At 38.2% G+C, this 23224-nt stretch overlaps 2 pseudogenes; both read left to right on the forward strand.

Moving 5' to 3' along the window:
• The first annotated feature begins 712 nt into the window (after nucleotides 1-712).
• On the forward strand, nucleotides 713-4051 carry LOC101002881 (annotated as a pseudogene).
• LOC101000084 overlaps nucleotides 1541-23224 on the forward strand; it is a 163747-nt pseudogene continuing 142063 nt past the window's right edge.

The raw sequence follows: 23224 nt of genomic DNA on the forward strand, positions 1-23224 counted from the left end.
TCAGGGACCGTCTTTTGGTTTGCAGAGTCAGTCCCTCCTCAGTCGCCCTCCTCAGCTGAGGCCGCCGCCATTTTCTTGCTGTCCGCCATCTGCAGAGCCAACCTTCCCGGAGCTCTCCAGGAGGTCCCGGAAGAGACTGCTTTTGTTCCGGCAGGGCAGGGGGTTTGTGGCTTGGAGGCCCAAGAGCAAGGGCCTCCCCCTGCTTACCGGGTTATGCTGGAGCTGCGGTGAGGGAAGTCGAGGCCACCCAGACGTTCCACTGCTGAGAGCAGCGCCGGTTCCGTGCGATCAAGATGCTGCAAAACACGGCTCCGCACAACAAACTCCCTGGGGAAGAGGGTTGCTGGGGCTGGGCCCAGAAGCAGTAGCACCAGGGAAAAGGATTCGAAAACTCTCCCTCTTGTGTGAATGATTTGAGAGCCACACAATAGCTTTGGTACCTGCTTTGCAACTGACACCTGCCAACCCGCTACCCCAGGATTTGCCCAATCCCAAAAAGCCAGAAGGAGTTACCAACCAGCTGCAATACCTACACAAGGTAGTGATGGAGGCTCTGTGGAAACATCAGTTCACACAGTTCCGGCAGCCTGTGGATGCTGTGAAACTGGGTCTACCAATTCCCACCTTGGGCTGGGAGAGGACCACCTGGCCAAAATTCTTAGCTTTTTCCTTTCCCTCATGCAGCCCATGGATAGCCAGCCCCAGAGGATTATCACAAAATTATAAAACAGCCTATGGACATGGGTACTATTAAGAGGAGACTTGAAAACAGTTATTATTGGGCTACCTCAGAGTGTATGGAAGATTTAAATACCATGTTCCTCAACTGTTACATTTACAACAAGCCCACTGATAATATTGTGCTAATGGCACAAACGCTGGAAAAGATCTTCCTATAGAAAGTTCCATCAATGCCACAAGAAGAACAAGAACTGGTGGTGACCATCCCTAATAACAGCCACAAGAAGGGGGCCAAGTTGGCAGCACTCCAGGACAGTGTTACTCGTGCTCATCAGGTGCCTGCCATCTCTTCTGTGTCACACACAGCCCTGTATACTCCCCCACCTGAGATACCTACCATGGTCCTCAACATTCCCCACTCATCAGTCATTTCCTCTCCACTTTTCAAGTCCCTGCACTCTGCTGAAACCCCTCTCCTTGCTGTTACTGCAGCTCCTCCAGCTCAACCCCTTGCCAAGGAAAAAGGTATAAAGCGGAAAGCAGTTACTACCACCCCTACACCTACAGCCATCCTGGCTCCTGGTTCCCCAGCTAGCCATCCTGGGAGTCTTGAGCATAAGGTAGCACGGCTTCCCGCATGCCCCCATCAAGCCCGCACGCAAAGACTTGCCTGACATATCAGCAACAAGACCAGAGCTCTAAGAAAGGAAAGCTTTCAGAACAATTAAAACATTGCAATGGCATATTGAAGGAGTTACTCTCTAAGAAGCATGCAGCCTATGCTTGGCCTTTGTATAAACCAGTGGATGCTTCTGCACTTGGCCTGCGTAACTACCACGACATCATGAGGCACCCCATGGACCTCAGCAATGTCAAGGTACCCGCTGCATGGGGCAGATGGGATGCTCAGGCAGTGATGGGAACCTAGGTGCAAAACAGTAAGTCTCATGTAGGCACACAGCAGTCTTTGGTTCTTGGTATTTTACTTTTATAAAATAGTAGTGGGACAGAAGGTCTGGTGTTTGAGAATTCATATTTCCTGGAGTTTGAAACAATAGGGTGGGGTTTCTTTGTCTTGAGAACAATACTATCTATCTACAATTAAGTACTAATGATGTGGCAGTGTTGGGTTAAGGAAGTTATGGGGTGGAAAAACAGTCATAGACCTCCCCTCTTCCCTTGTTGCTTAGAAATTACTTCGTTTTCTAGACATAAATATTTCTTTAACCCACCCAAATTCCTTTGACCTCAAACTTGAACCCCAGGGCACAGATCCTTAAGGTCATCCCCACTGTGCTCTCAAGAGAGGGCTCCTCTTTGTGGTGTCTGAGGTTAGCAGGGAAAGGTGAGTCTTCCTGCCTGTGCAGCTTCTGATGCTGCCTCCTCCTGTGGCAGAAAATGGAGAACCCTGATTACCCAGATGCACAGGAGTTTGCTGCTGATGTACTGCTTATGTTTTCCAACTGCTATAAGTACAGCCCCCTAGATCACCCCCAGATTTCGTGGCAGTGGCACGAAAGCTACAGGATGTATTTGTTTCCGTTATGCCAAGATGCCAGATGAACCACTGGAACCAGGGCCTTTACCAGTCTCTACTGCCTTGCCCCTTGGCTTGGCCAAATCATCTTCAGAGTCCTCCAGTGAGGAAAGTAGCAGTGAGAGCTCCTCTGAGGAAGAGGAGGAGGAAGAAGAAGAGAGCTAAAGCTCAGACTTAAGGGAAGAAAGGGCTCATGGCTTAGCAGAACTACAGGAACAGCTTTGGGCAGTACATGAACAACTGGTTGGTCTGTGTCAGGATCCAATATCCAAGCCCAAGAGCAAAAGAGAGAAAAAAGAGAAAAATAAGAAACAAAAGGCAGGGAAGCATTGAGACGGAGCTGGGGCTGATGAAGATGACAAGGGGCCTTGGGCATCCCGCCCACCTTAGCCCAAGAAGTCCAAGAAAGCAAGTGGTAGTGGGGGTGGCAGTGCTGCTTTAGGCCCTCCTGGCTTTGGACCTTCTGGAGGAAGTGGCACCAAGCTCCCCAAAAAGGCCACAAAGTCAACCCCACCTGCCCTGCCTAAGGGTTATGATTCAGAGGAGGAGGAAGAGAGCAGTCCCATGACTTACAATGAGAAGCGGCAGCTGAGCCTGGACATCAACGAATTACCTGGGGAGAAGCTGGGCTGAGTTGTGCATATAATCCAAGCCAGGGAGCCCTCTTTACGTGGTTGAAACTCAGAAGAGATTGAGATTGGTTCTGAAACACTCAAGCCATCCACACTTAGAAAGCTTGAGCTCTATATCCTTTCCTGCATACATAAGAAACCCCAGAGGCCCTATACCATTAAGAAGTCTGTGGGACGGACAAAGGAGGAACTCGCTTTGGAGAAAAAGCAGGAATTAGAAAAGTGGTTACAAGATGTCAGCGGACAACTCAATTCCCCTAAAAAGTCCCCCAAAGAAAGTGAGTGAGAAAACAGAGTCATCCTCTGCACAGCAAGTAGCAGTGTCATGCCTTAGCTCCAGTTCAGATTCCAGCTCCTCCTCCTCATCGTCCCCTTCTTCAGACACCAGTGATTCAGACTCAGGCTAAGGGGTCAGGTCAGATAGGGCAGGAAGGCTCCACAGGACGGGACCCCTAGACCACCCTGTCCCACACGCCCCTTTCCTCCTTTGCTGTGACACTTCTTCATCTCACCCCCTTGCCCCCCACTAGGAGAGCTGGCTCTGCAGTCAGGGAGGGATGCAGGGACATTTACTGAAGGAGGGACATGGACAAAATAATATTGAATCCCCAGCCCCATTGGGGAGTGATCTCTTGGAACACAGAGCCCCCCATTCAAAATGACTGGGGCAGGGCAAATACATTTTTAAATATTATTGAGACATGAATTATGAAGGGCAGGCAGTCATCTCTATTCATTCAAATATGTGTGGATATATTCTTTTGTTCATTTTTTTCAAATTTTAATTTTTTTCAACTTTTAGGTTCATGAATACATCTGCAGATTTGTTATACAGGTTCATGGGTACATGTGCAGGTTTGTTATACGGGTATGTCATGGGGGTTTGGTGTACAGACTACATCATCACTCAGGTAATAAGCATAGCACCTGATAGGTAGTCTTTTGATCCTCTCACTTCTCCTAGCCTTCACCCTCAAGTAGGCCCTGGTGTCTGTTCCCTTCCTTGTGTTCTTGTGTACTAAATGATTAGCTACCACTTATAAGTGAGAGCATGTGGTATTTGGCTTTCTGTTCCTGTATTAGTTCAGTCAGGATAGTGGCCTCCAGGTCTATCCATGTTACTACAAAGGACGTTATCTTCTTCTTTTTTTATGGCTGCGTAGTATTACATGGTGTATATATACCACATTTCCTTTATCCAGTCTACTACTGATGGGCATTTAGGTTGATTCCATGTCTTTGCTATTGTGAATAATGCTGCAGTGAACAAATGTGTAATGTGTCTTTATGGTAGAAAAATTTATATTTCTTTGGGTACATAGCCAATAATGGGATTGCTGGGTTGAATGCTACTTCTGTTTTAAGGTTTTTGATAAATTACCACACAGCTTTACACAATGTCTGGACTAATTCACATCCCCACCAGCAGTGTATAAGCAATCCCTTTCCTCTGAAACGTTGCCAGCATCTGTTATATTTAGATTTTTTAATAGTAGGCATTCTGACTGGGGTGAGTTGGTATCTCACTGAGGTTTTTATTTGAGTTTATCTAATGGTTAGTGATATTGAGCATTTTTTAATATGCTTGTTGGCCACATATATGTCTTCTTTTGAAAAGCATCTATTCATGTTATTTGCCCACTTTTGAATGGGGTTCTTTATTTTTTGTCTGTTAATTTGTTTAAGTTTCTTATAGATTCAAGATATTAGATATTTGTTGGATGAATAGTTTGCAAATATTTCCTCCAATTATGTAGGTTGTCTGTTTATTCTATTAGTTTCTTTGCTGTGCAACTCTTTAGTTTATTCAGGTCTCATTTGTCAATTTTTGTTTTTGTTGCAATTGCTTCTGACATCTTCATCATGAAATCTTTGCCCATGCCAATGTCCAGAATAGTCCTATGTCCAAATATTTTGGAAAAATATTTTCCCAGGGTTTTTATAGTTTTAGGTTTTACATTTAAATGTTTAATCCATCTTCAATTGGTTTTTGTATATTGTGTGAGGAAAAGGTCCAACTTTAATCTTCTACATATGGCTAGTCAGTTTTCCCAGCACTATTTATTGAATAGAGAGTCCTTTTTCCATTTTTTGTTTCTGTTGACTTTGTTGAAGATGAGATTGTTGTAGTTGTGAGACTTTATTTCTGGGCTCTCCGTTCTGTTCCATTGGTATATGTGTCTCTTTGTACCAATACCATGCTGTATTGTTTACTGTAGCATTATAGTTTGAAGTCAGGTAACTTGATGCCTCCAGAATATTTTTAAAACATTTTTGAATCTTTTACAAAAATATTTTAGTATGGAAATGCTTACCACCTCATCTTTTGATTTGGGATAACAGAATGGAATTTCTTTTTCAGAGTAGGAAAGCAAAGAGGTGAATGTTTTGTATAATGAGATCTACAAAACATTGTTGAAATAAAGAGGACACAAAGTAATAGAAACACAAACAGGATTCATGGATTGGAAGACTTCATAGTATTAAGATGACCATACTAATTGAAGTCATCTTCAGATTCAATGTAATTCGTATTATAATTCCAATGGTATTTTTTTTTTTTTTGCAAAAATTGAAAAACACTTCCCAAATTAATATTAAATCTCATTAAACTTGAAGCATTAAAATAGCCTTCCTTGAAACAGAAGTGGGAGGACTCATCCTTCCTGATTTCAAAGTGAACTGTAAAGCAACAGTAATCAAGAGTGTAGTACTGACAAAATGACAGGAAGACCAAATGAGTAGAATATAGAGCCCAGAAAAAAAAAAGAAAAACAAAATCTTCTCCTGATTGACCATATAATTTTCCAAAAAGAGCCATCACCATTCCATGGGGAAACGACAGTATTTTCAACAAAGCATACTGGGAGAACTTCATAGCTGCATGAAAATAATTCGGTTGAACCATTGCCTACATCATTAATAACAATTAACTGAACCTGAATCAAAGACCTAAATATAACAGCTGAGACTATAAAATTACTTGCAGAAATATAGGGGAAAATCTTTATTGCACTGGCTTTAGCAATGATTTATTGGATATGACACCAAAATTATAGGTAACAACAGAAAAAATAGGTAAGTTGTGCTTCATCAAAATTAAAAGATTTTGTGCATCAAAGAACACTTTTAATAGAGTGAAAAAACAACCCTTGGATTTGGAAAATATTAGAAAATCATGTGTCTGATATGGGATAAATATCCAAAGTATATAAGTAACTGCACCAACTCAACAATGGCAATGCAAAAAAGTAAACAAAATTCTTTTTTTTTTTAATTTTACTGTAAGTTTTGAAATATATATGCAGAATGTGCAGCTTTGTTACATAGGTATATGTGTGCCATGGTGGTTTCCTGCCCTATTAATCTATCATCTAGGTTTTAAGCCCCACATATGCTAAGCATTTGTCCTAATGTTCTCCCTCCCCTTGCTTCCCAATCCTGACAGGCCCTAGTGTTTGATATTCCACTCCCTGTGTCCATGTGTTCTCATTGTTCATCTCCCACTTATAAGTGAGGACATTTGGTGATTTTTTTCCCTGTTCCTTTGTTAGTTTGCTGAAAATGAAGGTTTCCAACTTCTTCCATGTCTCTGTAAAGAACATGAACTAATTCTTTTTTATGGCAGCATACTATTCCGTGGTGTATATTTGCCACATTTTCTTTATCCAGTCTATCATTTTTGGGCATTTGGGTTTGTTCCAAGTCCTTGCTATTGTAAATAGTGCTGCAGTAAAGATACGTGTGCATGTGTCTTTATAGTAGAATAATATAATCCTTTGGGTGCATACCCAACGATGGGTTTGCTGGGTCAAATGGTATTTCTAATTCTAGATCTTTGAGGAATTGCCACACTGTCTTCCACAATGGTTGAACTAATTTACACTTCCACCAACAGTGTAAAAGTGTTCGTATTTCTCCACAACCTCACCAGCATCTGTTGTTTCTTGACTTTTTAATGGTTGCCTTTCTAATTGATGTGAGATAGTATCTCATTGTGGTTTTGAATTGCATTTCTTTAATGACTAGTGATGATGAGCTTTTTTTTTTTTTTCATATGCTTGTTGGCCACATAAATGTCTACTTTTGAGAAGTGTCTGTTCATATCTTTCACCCACATTTTGTTGGAGTTGTTTGTTTTTTTCTTGCAAATTTGTTTAAGTTCGTCATAAATTGTGGATATTAGACCTCCATCAGAAGGATAGATTGCAAAAATATTCTTCCATTCCATAGGTTGCCTGTTCACTATGATGATAGTTTCTATTGCTTTTCAGAAACTCTGTAGTTTAATTAGATCACATTTTTCAATTTCGGCTTTTGTTGCCATTGCTTTTGGTGTTTTAGTCATGAAGTCTTTGCCCATGCCTGTGTCCTGAATGGTATTACCTAGGTTTTCTTCTAGGGTTTTTATGGTTTTAGGTTTTATGTTTAAGTCTTTAATTTATCTGGAGTTAATTTTTGTGTAAGGTATAAGGAAGGGGTCCAGTTTCTGTTTTCTGCATATGGCTACCCAGTTTTCACAACACCATTTATTAAATAGGAAATCCTTTCCCCATTGCTTGTTTTTGTCAGGTTTATCAAAGATCAGATGGTTGCAGATGTATCATGTTATTTCTGAGGCCTCTGTTCTGTTACATTACATCTGTTTTTGTATCTGTACCATGCTGTTTTGGTTACTGTATGCTTGTAGTACAGTTTGAAGTCAGGTAGCATGATGCCTCCAGTCTTGTTCTTTTTGCCTAGGATTGTCTTGGCTAAATGCGCTCTTTTTTGGTTCCATATGAAATTTAAACTATGTTTTTATAATTAGCCGAAGAAAGTCAACCGTAGCTTGTTGAGAATAGCATTGAATCTATAAATTACTGTGGGCAATATGGCCAGTGTCACAATATTGACTCTTCCTATCCATGAGAATGGATTTTTTTTTCCTCCCATTTGTTTGTGTCCTCTCTTATTTCCTTGAGCAGTGGTTTGTAGTTCTCCTTGAAGAGTTCCTTCACGTCCCTTGCAAGTTATAGTCCACGTATTCCATTTTCTTCGTAGCAACTGTGAATGGGAGTTCACTTATGATTTGGCTCTCTGCTTGTCTATTATTGGTGTGTAGAAATGCTTGTGATTTTTGCACATTGATTTTGTATCCTGAGACTTTGCTGAGGTTGCTTATCAGCTTAAGAATTTTTTGAGTGGAGATGATGGGGTTTTCTAAATATACAATTATGTCATCTTCAAACAGATAATTTGACTTCCTGTCTTCCTATTTGAATATCCTTTATTTCTTTCTGTTTGCTGATTGCCCTTGCCAGAACTTTCAATACTATGTTGAATAGGAATGGCGAGAGAGGGCATCCTTGTCTTGGGCCGATTTTCAAAGGGAATGATTCTAGCTTTTGCCTTTTCAGTATGATATTGGCTGTGGATTTGTCATTGATAGCTCTCATTATTTTGAGGTAAGTTCCATGAATACCTACTTTATTGAGAGGTTTTAGAATGAATGGGTGTTTAATTTTATCTATGGCCTTTTTTGCATCTATTGAGATAATCATGTGGTTTTTGTCATTGGTTCTGTTTATGTGATGGATTATGTTTATTGATTTGCGTATGGTGAACCAGCCTTACATCCCAGGGATGAAGCTGACTTTGTTGTGGTGCATAAGCTTTTTGATGTGCTGCTGGATTTGGCTTGGCAGTATTTTATTAAGAATTTTTGCATCGATGTTCATTTGGGATATTGGCCTGAAATTTCCTTTTTTTGTGTGTGTCTCTGACAGGTTTTGGTATCAGGATGATGCTGGCCTCACAATAGGAGTTAGGGAAATGTCTCTCTTTTTCAAGTGTTTGGAATAGTTTCAGAAAGAATGGTACCAGCTCCTCTTTGTACCTCTGGTAGAATTCTGCTGTGAATCCATCTGGTACTGGGCTTTTTTTTTGGTGGGTAGGCTATTAATTACTGCCTCAATTTCAGAACTTGTTATTGGTCTATTCAGGGATTTGACTTCTTCCTGGTTTCGTCTTAGGAGGGTGTATGTGTCCAGAAATTTATCCATTGTTTTTAGGTTTTCTCATTTATTTGCATATAGGTGTTTATAGTATTTCTCTGATGTTAGTTTGTATTTCTGTGTGATCGGTGGTGTTACCCACTTTATCATTTTCTTTACTAAGTTTATTTGATTCTTCTCTCTTTTGTTCTTTATTACTCTGGCTCCAGTCTATCTATTTTGTTAATCTTTTCAAAAACAAGCTCCTGGATTCATTGATTTTTTTGAATTTTTTTTTTTTCTTGTCTCTCTCCTTCAGTTCTGCTCTGATTTTAGTTATTTCTTGTCTTCTGCTAGCTTTTCAATTTGTTTGCTCTTGCTTCTCTAGTTCTTTTAATTGTGATGTTAGAGTGTCAATTTTAGATCTTTCCTGCTTTTCCTTGTGGGCATTTATTGCTATAAATTTCCCTCTTAACGCTGACTTAGCTGTGTCCCAGAGTCTGGTATGTTGTCTCTGTTCTCATTGGTTTCAAAGAACTTCCTTATTTCTGCCTTCATTTCTCTGTTAACCCAGTAGTCATTCAGGAGCAGGTTGTTCAGTTTCCATGTTGTTGTGTGCTTTTGAGTGAGCTTCTTAATCCTGAGTTTAATGTGATTGCACTGTTGTCTGAGAGGCTGTTGATGATTTCTATCCTTTTGCATTAGCCAAGGGTTATTTTACTTCCAATTATGTGGTCAATTTTTTTTTTTTTTTGAGACGGAGTCTCGCTCTGTCGCCCAAGCTGGAGTGCAGTGGCGCAATCTCGGCTCACTGCAAGCTCCGCCTCCCGGGTTCACGCCATTCTCCTGCCTCAGCCTCCCGAGTAGCTGGGACTACAGGCGCCCGCCACTGCGCCCGGCTAATTTTTTCTATTTTTAGTAGAGACGGGGTTTCACCATGGTCTCGATCTCCTGACCTTGTGATCCGCCCGCCTCGGCCTTCCAAAGTGCTGGGATTACAGGCGTGAGCCACCGCGCCCGGCCTATGTGGTCAATTTTAGAATAAGTGCTATGTAGTGGTGAGAAGAATGTATATTCTTTTGATTTGGGGTGGAGAGTTTTGTAGCCGTATATTAGGTCCTCTTGGTCCCAGAGATGTGTTCGAGTCCTGAATATCCTTGCTAATATTCTGTCTTGTTGATCTGTCTAATATTGACATTCAGTCGATAAAGTTTTCTATTATTGTGTGGGAGTTTAATTCTCTTCATATGTCTCTATAATTTGTTTTATGAATCTGGGGGGTGTTCCTGTATTAGGTGCATATATATATATATGTATATATAGGATAGTTAACTCTACTTGTTGCATTGATCCATTTGCCATTGTGTAATGCCCTTCTTCGTCTTTTTTGATCCTTGTTGGTTTAAAGTCTGTTTTATCGGAGACGGGACGGCAACCCTTGCATTTTTTTTTTTTTTTTTTTTTTGCTTTCCATTTGCTTGGTAAGTGTTCCTCCATCCCTATATTTTTAGCCTATGTGTGTCTTTGTATGTGAGTTGGGTCTCCTGAATACAGCACACCAATGGGTCTTGCCTTGTTATCTAATCTGCCAGTCTGTGTCTTTTAATTGGGGGCATTTTGCTCATTTACATTTAAGGTTAATATTGTTATGTGTGAATTTGATCCTGTCATCATGATGCTAGCTGGTTATTTTGCCATTAGTTGATGCAGTTTCTTTATAGTGTCATTGGTCTTTTTATTTTGGTTTGTTTTTGTAATGGCTGGTACCGGTTTTTCCTTTCCATACTTAGTGCTTCCTCCAGAAGCTCCTTTAAGGGAGGCCTGGTGGTGACAAAATCCCTCAGCATTTGATTGTCTGGAAAGGATTTTATTTCTCCTTTGCTTATGAAGCTTTGTTTCCCTGGATATATAATTCCGGGTTGAAAATTCTTTTCTTTAAGAATGTTGAATATTGGCCCTCACTGTCTTCTGGTTTGTAGGGTTTCTGCAGAGAGATCTGCCCTTAGTCTGATGGGCTTCTCTTTGTGGGTAACCTGACCTTTCTCTCTGGCTGCCCTAAACATTTTTTCCCTCATTTCAACCTTGGAAAATCTGATGATTATGTGTCTTGGGGTTGGTCTTCTCCAGGAGTATCTTAGTGGTGTTCTCTGTATTTCCTGACTTTGAATGCTGGCCTGTCTTTCTAGTTTGGGGAAGTTCTCCTAGATAATATCCTGAAGTGTGTTTTCCAACTTGGTTCCATTCTCCCCATCACTTTCAGGTACACCAATCAATATTAGGTTTGGTCTGTTCACACAGTCCCATATTTCTTGGAGGTTTTGCTCACTGCTTTTCATTCTTGTTTAATCAACTCTTGTCTTCATGCCTTTTTATAGTAAGTTGATCTTCAACCTCTGATACCCTTTCTTTCTTTGATCGATTCAGCTGTTGATACTTGTGTGTGCTTCACGAAGTTCTTGTGCTGTGTTTTTCAGCTGCATCAGGTCATTTATGTTGCTCTCTAAACTGATTATTCTAGTTAGCAGTTCCTATAACCTTTTATCAAGGTTCTTAGCTTTCTTGCTTTGGATTTGTACATAAACCTTTAAGTCAGAGGAGTTTGTCATTACTCATCTTCTGAAGCCTACTTCTGTCAATTTCTCAAACTCATTCTCAATCTAGTTTTGTGCCCTTGCTGGAGAGAAGTTGCGATCATTTGGAGGATAAGAGGCAATCTGGTTTTTGGAATTTTCAGTGTATTTGCACTGGTTTTTCCTCATCTTCTTAGATTTATCTACCTGTGATCTTTGAGGCTGATGACCTTTGGATGCAGTTTTAGAAAGAAAGACTGTTAGTGTTACTGTGTCTATGTATAAAGGGAAGACGTAAGAAATTCAATTTTGACCTGTACCTTGAAAAATTGCTTTGCTGAGGTGCTGTTAATTTATAACTTTACCCCAGCTACTTTGCCCCAGCCACTTTGTGCTCACAGAAACACGTGTTGTATGAAATCAAGATTTAAGGGATCTAGGGCTGTGCGGGACGTGCCTTATTAACAAAATATTTACAAGCAGTATGCTTGGTAAAAGTCATTGCCATTCTCTAGTCTCAATAAACCAGGGGCACAATGCACTGCGAAAAGCCTCAGGGACCTCTGCCTTGGAAAGCCGGCTATTGTCCAAGGTTTCTCCCCATGTGATAGTCTGAAATATGGCCTCGTGGGATGAGAAAGACCTGACCATCCCCCAGCCCGACACCCGTAAGTGGTCTGTGCTGAGGTGGGTTAGTAAAAGAGGAAATCCTCTTGCAGCTGAGATACAGGAAGGCGACTGTCTCCCGCCTGCCCCTGGGAGCTGAATGTCTTGGTATAAAACCTGATTGTACATTTGTTCAATTCTGAGATAGGAGAAAAACCGCCCTATGGCGGGAGGCGAGACGTGTTGGCAGCCAGAGAGACATGTGGACAGAGAGAAACGTAAATCTGGCCTTCGTGCACATCCAGGCATAGTGCCTCCCCTTGAACTTAATTATGACATAGACTCTTTTGCTCACATGTTTTCTTGCTGACTTTCTCCCTATTATCACCCTGCTTCTCCACCGCATTCCTCTTGCTGAGATAGTGAAAATAATAATCAATAAAAATTGAGAGAACTCAGAGACCGGTGCCAGTGCAGGTCCTTGGTATGCTGAGTGCCGGTCTCCTGGGCCCACTGTTGTTTCTCTATACTTTGCCTCTGTGTCTTATTTCTTTTCTCAGTCTCTCATCCCACCTGATGAGATATACCCACAGGTGTGGAGGGGCAGGCCACCCCTTCATGTGGGCCAATGCTTAGTTCCCACTTATAAGTGAGAATATTCCATATTGGGTTTGCCTTTCCTGAGTCAATTTACTTAGACTTATGGCCTCCAGCTCCATCCATCCAGGTTGATTGCAAATGGCATGATCCCATCCTTTTTTATAGCTGTGTAGTATTTCATGATGTATATGTACCATATTTTCCTTATCCAGTTCACTGTTGATGAGCACCTAGGTTGAATGTGTGTCTTTGCTATTGTGAATAGTGCAGCAATGAAGATATGAATGCATGTGCCTTTTTGATAGAATGATTTTGTGTGTGTGTGTGTGTTTGTGTGTACTGAGCATTGGAATTGCTGGGTCAAATGGTATTCTTTTTAAATTTTTTGAGAAATCTCCAGACTGCTTTTCATAGCTGCTGGACTAATTACATTCCCACCAACAGCGTACAAGAATTCTCTTTTCTCTGCAGCTTCATCAACATCTGCGTTTTTTTGAATTTTTAGTAGTAGTCATTGTGACTTGTATGCAATGGTATCTCATTGTGGTTTTGATTTGCATTTCTGTGATGATTAGCGATGCTGAGTATTTTTTCATATGCTTTTTGGCCACTTGTGTGTCTTCTTCAGAGATGTATCTGTTCATGTACTTTGTGCATTTTTTAATGGGGTTGTTTTTTGCTTGTTGATTTATTTAACTTCCCTGTATATTCTGGGCTTTAGATCTTTGTCAGATGCTTAGTTTGCAAATATTATTTCCTATTCTGTAGGTTGACTGTTTCCTCTCTTGATAGTTTCTTTTGCTGCATAGAAGTTCTTTCATTTAATTAGGTCCCGCTTGTCAATTTTATTTTGTTGCTGTTAATTTTGGAGACTTGTAAGTCAGGTAGAAGAGTAAGTATTTGGGTTATATCATAGATATTGAAAGGTTTGCTCTCTGAGGCATGTCAAAAGAGAGTTTAGATATATAAAGAATGGTAAATGGATACTAGACTTTCTGCTGAACCAGTATTACCAAGCCTCTCATTTATTTATTTACATGGTCCTTTTAAAGGAGATATGGAATATGTAAGAAGTTTGTTGTATGCATGATACTTGGAGAAACAGACATGGAAGAAGAAAAAAGTAGATAGGTTTTGGTCTTGATTCCTCAATTAAACCAACAAATTCCTGTGGTGCTATTTGGACAGACGCTGAATGGGGAGAGACAGAGAGAGAGAGAGAGAGAGAGAGAGACCTTGTCATGAAAGAGAGACCTTGTCGTGAAAGAATTTGTGAAACCAATGGACAAGCATTGGTGCCTATAGAACCTAGTGATGGAGTGTGACTCAGAGCTGTGTACAAAGGCTGTCTCTTCATTTCGTTAATGAACACAATGTGTGGCAGGGATGCAGGAATGTCTCTTGTTCTCTTTTGCATCTTAAAGTTTCTGTATGTTTCAGTTTTTGTGGCCTGGAGCCTTCCTAGTGAGAATCCCAATCATGATTAATTCCCATTTGGTCTCACAAACTGATAAAAACTGGGAATCATTATGTTACTATGACTGTAGCCTCCCAGTACCAGTCTTGGTTTCCTTTCTTTCTGTCCTTCAAATCAGACTGGCTTTCAGATACACACACACACACAAATACTACATGATCTCACTTATATATTGGGCCTAAAAGTAAGTGGAATAAGTTGCCCAGACAGTTCTCAAACACATGGGTGCAAGTCGTCCTGGAACCATCCTCACAAAATGAATAAAACGACATTCTGGGTTTTTAACCAAAAGCATAAACTTTTAGTAGAAGCATACACTAAGCATGAACCAGCTTGCCCAATAGACCACTTTCATGACTGCTTACTGCTTAAAAGTCATGCAGCCTCTGTCACAAGGTCCTCATTTCCCTTAATTCCTTCTTTAGATTTCATCTTTAATTTTAGGAAACCTCAAGGTTTCTACATAAAATGTTTTCCAGATCCTGAATTGCAGTGGGTCCACCGAACCAGGGGGTCTGCAGAGCTTGTCTGAGAAACTGACTCAGTGCAGGATGCAGCGTCTTCATCTCCCTGTCTCATGACTTCACCACTCACTCTCCACCAATCAGCAGTCCCCACACTTTAGCTCATCGGGCATCTGAACTCCTTAAAAACGTCATCCACAGGTCTCTCCAGAAGGCTGATTTGAGGCTTCCTTTCTCTTCCTCCTTCAGGAATTTCTTTTTTTTTTTTTTTTTTTAAATTTATTTATTATTATTATACTTTAAGTTGTAGGGTACATGTGCATAACTTAAAGTATAATAATAATAAATAAATTTAAAAAAAAGGAATTTCTTTAAAAAACATTGAGAAAGCTTGTTCAGAAACATGACTTTGTTCATATGATGACTGTAGGACTGCTGACAGCTAACCGAGGCAGCAAGTGTTTGAAATTGAGGAGATAATAAAAAGCACTAATTGTATTTGTATTTTTAAATTTTTATTAATCACAGGGAAGAAGGGACTCTGGCAAGTGCTTAATAGAACTGTATTTCAGAAAAATAATTGAAGTGAAGTTTTAGCACTAATGACTGTACTTTCTGTTAACAAAATTCAGCAGAAATCTTGGAGTCTCTTTGGGACATAGATTGGGGCTTCTTTTTAAGTAAATATGATTATGCATTTAAAGATCTGTGTGATTTAATGAATAATTCAAATGGACTGAACACAGGCATGTAAAAATGTAAAATAAGGTCTCTCCAGAAGGCTGGAGTTTTATTTATATTCCTTGTTCTAGTCTCTTCTTTCAGAGTAAACTAAGTTGTGGACTACTCTGTGCTTAGTTTTGTGGTTTCTACTGCAGAAGGGTGAAATAGTCAATTTCTACTTCCAGAAAACTCTCAGGAGACCTGGGGTATTTCAGGAGGAAGTTGTTGACTCATATCCCTCATATTTGCATATGTGACCCTAGTGGGTAGTTTCCAGGCAAACCTAAACGTCTCTCTTTTTACAGCAATTCCCTTGAAGTCTGTCTTCCCACATCAAATATTCTTACTTCATATTTCGGCACAACTAGGTTTGTCTTTTGAAGATGTGAAAACAGTTCCCTGGTTGCATTAGACATGGCACCTACTATTATGTTAACAGCCAAGGTTTTAAACTTGAGAAAAAAAAATCCTTCAGCTTTTCAAATGTAGTAATATTGAAACATCTGTACACTTTGGCTTTCAGGAATTTGTCCTTGCCAGGACTGTGCACTAACTATGGTGACTGGATGATCATAAAACATATACATGCATGAGTACATCAGATTAGCTGGTTGGACTGTAGTGGTGTTTACAACTAATTGATCACAACCAGTTACAGGTTTATTGGTTCCTTTTCCACTCCCACTGCTTCATGTTACTAGCCTATACATATTAATATATATATGTCACAATAAATATGAGTCAAAATATATATCAAAATGTGTCAAAATTATTAATTATTAATATTATTAATTTAAAAAGTGTGTGTAAAAAATACAAATAATTTTAAAACTCAGCAAAATTAAAACTGAACCAATATCATTTCCCAGGTAGATTGTACAATTAGTTCATTTAGTAGAAACTATAAGAAATTTCAGAATATTTAAAGTACTCTACTGAATAAAACTTAAATTACTAAATATTTTCTAAATGTTAATAACCAAAGAGAGTAGTAACATCATTTCATTATGTTTTAATAGGAGAAAATCACTTTATAATTTAATGAGCATTTTCAAATGTAAACAATTTGAACATGTATGATACCTAAAATATGTTAAAAGATAACTCACAGGTATGTGATATCTTAATGATTTCTACTTATGTGTTTTTACTAAATTAACCTCAATCTATTTTAGTGGTTTAAATCTTATTGCCAATGTAAATCAAACTCAGAAAGAAATGAATCTATGCATACTCATTGTTACTGTGAATGCCTGAATAACAACATTCAAACTATAGGTTTTCATAAAGTTTAGAAACACAATAACATAGACATAATGTGAATAAATAAATAGATATTTCTCCACTGAGTTTACCCTTGACATGCCTTGAAACATCTAAACACATGATCAGAACTCATTTCTGAACCTTGGACTAAGGCCATCTTCTGTTATTAGTGACTCAGCCTGGAATGTCCAAAGTCTCAGTGGACAGTCCCTAGTGAATACCAGCAAAACAACTGTTAATCTCATTCTCCAGGTAAAGAAGGAGTGGAATCATGGTCGCTACTGAATCCCCATGAAGGTCTCTGAAATCTCATGTGTAAGGATGCAAAATGAATATATACATTTCTTAAAAAGTATTCTTAACACTTACTCAGAAAAATGACTTTGTTCCTATGATGACTGTAGGACTGCCGTCAGCTAAGCAAGGCAGTGAGTGAGTGGAAATGAGGAAACAATAAAGGTACTACTTATAATTGTATTTTAAAATTTGTATTGATCACAGGGAAGAAGGGACTCTGGCAAGTGCTTAAGAGAACTTTGTTTCAGACATAGAATTGAGGTGAATTTCAGCACGAGTGACTGTGCTTTCTCTAACATCATTCAGCAGAAATCTTGGAGTATGAAATGCAGACAACCAAAAGTGGTTTTGCAGCTAATTCATAAATGTGTTATCTGGATGCAAAGGGAAAATGATGGTCAGTGGAAGAGATAGGGATAAATTATATTAGACTATGCTGAAATGAAAGAACCCACATTCACACAAATTATTGTAGGAGGCAGCATTTCCCTCGTTCCTACTTGGTCGGTGTTTTGTTTTAGTTTGGTTTGGTTATTTTGCCATGAGTGATGAGTGATTGTATGATGCTCATTATAATCTTACTCCTGCTTCTTACTTGCTATTTTACCTTATGGGAATCCAGTCTTTCTAATGAAATGCCTGTTTTACCATTTCCCAGCCCTACATGTAAGTAACGGAGATCAGTTTCTGGAAGTTTCAGAGGTTCAGAACTTTAGTATATTTCAGATATTGCTTCAGAAGAGAGGAAGTAATCCAGATTTCTGCAAAACCCTGTAAATAATGTCTTGAGTTTTGGTGACTTTTCAAAGTTCAATCTGATTTCTTATAAAAGTTCCCGCAGTCAATTTGTGCCCCTGCCTCCCCAGCATTTTTTTTTTTGGTAAATCCAGATTTTTTCTGCACCTATGCCAATATTCTGACGAAGTTTAAGCAGAGCAGCCTTATGTTGTGATGAATAGTGATTTTTCTTCAAGAATAGTTTTGATCAAAACTGAGGAAAGTGTAGGTTTAATAAATCTGTGCCTCAGTGGAAAGTGGCAGATTCTGGACTCAAGAGGACCGTCCTCCTTGGTTCCCAACTCTGTCCTAGGTCACTGCACAGCCATGAATAACTCGCTTCAAATCTCTCTGATTCAATTATTCTTCCTTTTAATAATGAGACTATAGTTGAAAAATCTGTGTCTTCTGTGAATGTATGAATCACAAAATTAGGCTATTTTCATTAACTCATTTTCAACTCTAAATCGAAGGTTAGGAAAAAGAGATCTATGCAATGCAATGATGCATTTAGACTTCAAAAGATAGTAATGCGTAATTCATTTGAAACTTGGGCACCATTTGGAGAATTTTAATTATTGTGTTGAATATGTACATCCCCAGTTGGATTTACACAGATTATATGGGTTTTTCTTGTAAGTGAATTCCTCCAGTAGGGAAACTTTTACATTGGAAGCAAGATAGAAAATGTCTTTCATTTAGAGTTTCTGAGAGACCATTTTTCTGTGAAGATATGTAATTGTTGCCAGGTCAAGTGAAAGTACAGTAAAACCGGGTGACACAAGGAAACAGAAGAAGATTTGTAAGGAGTAAATTTTAATCATTAAAATAATTCTATTTGTTGTTTTTAAAATTTTTGTAGTTTCTCAATTATTTACCACTTATATGGAGTTTTATATTACTAAATTTAATTACTTTTTAATTTTATTTTTGTTTGGGGTGATTAAAAAGTGAGCCACCCTTATTTCAGATTTACTGCCAAAAATTTTTGAGGGATAAACTAGACCACACAGTTTTAAAAGGTCTATATTAATGTATGTTTATTTATATGTCACACATATGCATAGATATGTATGTGTGTGTCTGTCTACAGAAGTTTACTGAAAATCCCTGAATCTGAGTTTTGTCATCTATAAAATATCAATGGTGATACCAATCTGAAGAGTTACTTTGATTAAACCCATTAGAATCACGGAACGAATCCCGTGACGTTCCAGGTGCCAATGTGTGATGAGTCGGTGAAAGTTCATGCCTCCCTCCTTCCTTTCACGTGAGACGTAGTTCAGGTTTAAGGTTTGCGGGTCCTACTCACTCTGAAATAATGACCGGAACTTTTCCTGCTTGTTTTTTCCTCCTGTGTGTTATGTCACTAATGCTGATGCCTGCATACAGAATTTTTAGTGAAAAAAAAAGTAAAAGCAGGTGAAGATGTTTCTTAGTAGGCTAAAATACCTTCCTTATAGCTATTTCTGTGGATAAAAAAAGAGACATAAATAATCCATTTGGATTTATTATTTATTTATTTATTTATTTTTATTTTTACCTGAGAAAAAATGTCCTGTTTATTGGAGCAGGAATATCATGGTTGATGCTGCTTTCCTATCAGGAACCAGGCTCTAATTTTATTAAATAATATGATATAATAGGATATTAGAATATTGGAACCCTGGAACATGGGCAATAAAAAAGATGCTACATTGGCAGTCATAAAACATGGTATTGAATATTAGACCTGATGTGCCATTTATTATGCTGTTCTATGTTCTTTTTTCCTCTCTTTAAAATTAGGATAGTGTTAACTATCTCCTGGAGAGTGTGTCATAGAGAGCCCTATGTGAAATACAAGTGATAGAGATGTTTGGATTGTTTGTTGTGTTAGTTATTTCAAATACTACATGTTCTATTTGCCAATAATTAAACTAGTAATATAAATTATATAATATTGGAATAGTCTTAATCTCAATCTCTTATTGATTATTAATGATATTTATGAAAATAATTTGCTCTTCTAAATTTTCTTTTAAAAGTTGCCAGAGGTCATAAAGTAACTGAAAATTAATTGCTCTGCAGAGAGCAGAAACCTGCCAGGATTTAAAAAAAAATGTATTTGGAAATTAAATTGGAATAGCTTCAGTGCATTTAAATGATTTTTATTAGGGTAAATATACATAAGAGAAACACCATTTTAACCATTTTAAGTGTAGAGTTCTGTGTCATTAAGTATATTTATATTGTTGTGCAGTCATCCCTATCATGCATATTCAAAACAGTTTCATTGTCTCAACTAACACTTTGTTCTTGTTAAACAATTACTCTCCTTCTCTCCTTTCCCCGATTCCCTGGGGTCCACCATTCCACTTCCTGTCTCTATGAATTTCACTACTCTGGGTACTTTGTACGTGAATTCATACAATATTTGTCTTTTTGTGATGGACTTATTTCACTTAGCATAATATATTCAAGGTTCATCCATGTTGTAGCATATGTCAAAATGTCTTCTATTTTTAAAACTATATATTTTTATTGATTCCTCTGTAGATGAATACTTTCGTTCTTTTTGCCTTTGGGCTATTGTGAATAATGTTGCTATAAACATTGACATAGAAATATTTGTTTGATGCAAAAACAGAATAACAAATGCTACATGTTCTCAGGTATAAGTGGGAGCTAAACATTGGGTACACATAGACATAAAGATGGGAACAGTAGACACTGGGAACTCTAAAAGAGGGGAGTGAGGGAGGAGGCAAGGGTTGAAAAGCTACTTATTTGTACTATGTTCATTATTTCGGTGAAGGGTTCAACAGAAGCCCAAACCTCAGCATCACACAATATAACCATGTAACAAACCATAAATGTACTCCCTGAATAAAAAAAAAATCCAAAAATATCTCTTCAGGTGTCTGCTTTTATTTATTGGGTATACATTCAGAACTGAAATCATTGGATTGTATACTAACTCTATGTTCAAATTTTGAGGAATTCCTACACATACGGTTCCAGATTTACAATAATTTGATGTTTTTTGACTTTATGATGAATTTATAGAAACATAACCCCAGTGTAATTAGAGGAGCACCTGGACATATGATGGTTTGACTTGCAACTTTTGATGTTATGATGAGTTTATAAGGATATTAACTTTTTACTTACAGTATTTTCAACTTGTGATGGGTTTATCAGGGTGAAACTCCACTGTAAGTTGAGAAGCATCTGTGTCATTTTCCACAGTGCCTTCATTATTTGACATTTCCCCCCAGCTTCTTTCATAATTTTATCTCTTTCATTTAGATTTTTTGATTCATTTTGACTTAATTTTTCTATATATTATAAAGTAAACAACCAACTTCAGTATCTTGAATGTAGATATCCACTTTTCTAAACACCGTTTATTGAAAAGACTGTCCCTTCACCACTGAGTGGACTTAGTTCCCTTTTTGAAAAAAGGTTGCCATGTATATGAGAGTCTATTTCTTGACTCTGTTTTCCCCTGTTGGGCTATATGTCTGGCTTTGTGCCAGTGCCACATTGTTTTGATGACTATAGCTTTGAGTAAGTTTTAAAATCAGGAAGTATGAGTCTTTAAATTTTGTTCTTTTTCAAAAAGAGTCAAAATTTTTTGACTGTTGAGCATCCTTTAAGATTCATATAAATTTCAGGATGGGCTTTCTGTTTGTGAGAAAAAATATTTATTTGAATTTTGATGGAGACTCCATTGAATCATTTTTTTGTGTGTTGTATGCTTTATTATTATTTTAACAATTTTTTTATTGTTTATTTTTAAGTTTCAGGGTACATGTGCAGAATGTGCAGTTTTGTTACATAGGTAACCGTGTGGCATGGTGGTTTGCTGCACTTATTAATTCCTCACCTATTTATTAGGCCCAGCATGCATTAGCTAATGCTCTCCCCCAAACTGTCCTCCCCCGACAGGCCCCAGTAAGTGTGGTTCTCCTCCCTATGTCAATGTCTTCTCATTGTTCAGCACCCACTTACAAGTGAGAACATGCAGTGTTTGGTTTTCTATTCTTGCATTAGTTTGCTGAGGATAATGGCTTCCAGCTTCATCCATGTCCCTGCAAAGGACGTGATCTTGTTCCTTTGTATGGCTGCACAGTATTCCATGGTGTATATGTACCACAATGTCTTTATCCAGTCTATCGTTAATGGGCATTTGTGTTGATTCCACATCTTTGCTATTGAGCATAGTGCTGCAATGAAGATACACGTGCATGTACCTTTATAATAGAATAATTAATATTAGTATTCTCTGATGATTTTATTTCTGTGGGATCAACAGTGATATTTCCCTTATGGTTTCTGATTGTGTTTATTTGAATATTATCTATTTTGTTCTGTATTTGTCTTGCTAATGGTCTATTGATTTTATTGATTTTTTTTTTTTTTCAAAAACCAGCTCCTGGATTCATTAAGTTTTTGAAGGGTTTTTTTGTGTCTCCATCTCCTTCAGTTTCTCTCTGATCTTGGTTATTTCTTGTCTTTTTTTTTTAATTTCCTTTTTTTTTATTATTTATGCATTTTTAAGTTCTAGGGTACATGTGCATAACGTGCAGGTTTGTTACATATGTATACCTGTACCATGTTGGTGTGCTGCACCCATCAACTCGTCAGTACCTGTCAACTCGTCATTTACATCAGGTATAACTCCCAATGCAACCTCCCTCCCCCTCCCTGATAGGCCCCCTGCATGATGTTCCCCTATTTTGTCTTTGCTAGCCTCAAATGTTTGTTCTGGTTCTCCAGTTCTTTTAGTTATGATGTTAGGGTGTCGATTTGAGATCTTTTTAGCTTTTTGCTGTGGGCATTTAGTGCTATAAATTTCCCTTTAACACTGATTTAGCTGCATCCCAGAAATTCTGATAAGTTGTCTCTTTGTTTTCATTGGTTTCAAAGAACTTCTTGATTTCGCTTTAATTTTATTATTTACCCAGGAGTCACTCAGGAGCAGGTTGTTCAATTTCCATGTAGTTGTGTGGTTTTGGGGAAGATTTTAATCTTGAGTTCTAATTTGATTGGGCTGTGGTCTGAAAGACTATTTGTTATGGTTTCATTTATTTTGTATTTGCTGAGGAGTTTCCAATTATGTGATCAGTTTTGGAATAAGTGCCTTATGGTGGTGAAAAAATGTATATTGTTTTTGGATGAAGAGTTCTGTAGATATCTATCAGGTCCACTTTGTCTAGAGCTGAGTTCAAGCTGAACTAGAGCTGAATATCTTTGTTAATTCTCTCTCTCAAGATCTAATAGTGACAGTGAGGTATTAAAGTCTCCCACTATTATTGTGTGGGAGTCTAAGTCTCTTTATATGTCTCTAGGAACTTGTTTTATGAATGCGGGTGCTCCTGGATTGGGTGCATATACATTTAAAATGGTTAGTTCTTCTTGTTGAATTGAATTCTTTAACATTACCTAATGCCCTTCTTTGTCTTTTTTGACCTTTGTTGGTTTGGAGTCTATTTTGTCAGAAACTAGGATTGCTACCCCTGCTTTTTCTTTCTTTCCATTTTCTTGGTAAATTTTCCTCTATCCCTTTACTTTGAGTCTATGTGCATTTTTGCACATGAGATGTGTCTCTTGAATACAGCACACCAATGGGTG

Source organism: Papio anubis, chromosome 1, assembly GCF_008728515.1.
Source record: "Papio anubis isolate 15944 chromosome 1, Panubis1.0, whole genome shotgun sequence".
Lineage (NCBI taxonomy): Eukaryota > Metazoa > Chordata > Mammalia > Primates > Cercopithecidae > Papio > Papio anubis.